At 41.8% G+C, this 730-nt stretch overlaps 1 pseudogene; it reads left to right on the top strand.

Moving 5' to 3' along the window:
- LOC119587696 overlaps positions 1–730 on the top strand; it is a 10343-nt pseudogene that overhangs the window by 7469 nt on the left and 2144 nt on the right.

Raw genomic sequence — 730 nt, 5'->3', positions numbered from 1 at the left:
CTTAGTATTCCGGGTAAGTGTAAACTTCTGAGATGTAGAACATCTGTAAAGGCACTGGCGAGGGGAACAAATTAGATCCCTTCTGTCAAAATGAATGTTGTACCATATCATGCAATTCGAGAGTTCGGTTGTGAGATACTTGCAGCCCTTATTATCTTTAAATCTAAATCACTCTAGATCCTGAGACTCCGCTGAAGTCTGTGGGACGAATAGCAATGCAATCCTCCAGTTAATAGGACTGTCTTATCAGTGGCTAAAAGGACGCTTGACTCAGTTTTCTTAAAATTCCCCCACCAGTAGGTTGTCTCGCTGGTGAGAGACAGACAGAACTACAGATGCATATAAATGTGTATGTATAATAAATATGACATACTTTGTCAACGCCCCCCCCCTTCCCCCGTAGACCACAGCATGCGCGTGAACATCGGCATCGCGGAGGGCGTCGGCTGCCTCTTCTTCTCCACCATCCTCATCGTCGGCCTGTGCAAGGTTGGCCGTGATTCTCTTTTTTTTTAGGCTTGTTAATGTGTATGTGAATAATTTTAGTATTTCAGTTCTTGGCTCTTCACTTGGCTTGACTCCAGGGCAATTATAATATAATAATACAAAATATAAATGTGAAATGTGGAGTGATATCAGATTACAGATTTTTGCAAGAGACAGAGAAGAAAAATGGTTTCAACTTAATCAGGAATGTTTACACCATGAGAAATACAGGACCCACTACCAT

This window comes from Penaeus monodon, chromosome 23, assembly GCF_015228065.2.
Source record: "Penaeus monodon isolate SGIC_2016 chromosome 23, NSTDA_Pmon_1, whole genome shotgun sequence".
NCBI classification, from domain to species: domain Eukaryota; kingdom Metazoa; phylum Arthropoda; class Malacostraca; order Decapoda; family Penaeidae; genus Penaeus; species Penaeus monodon.
This window is presented reverse-complemented; position numbering and strand designations above follow the sequence as displayed.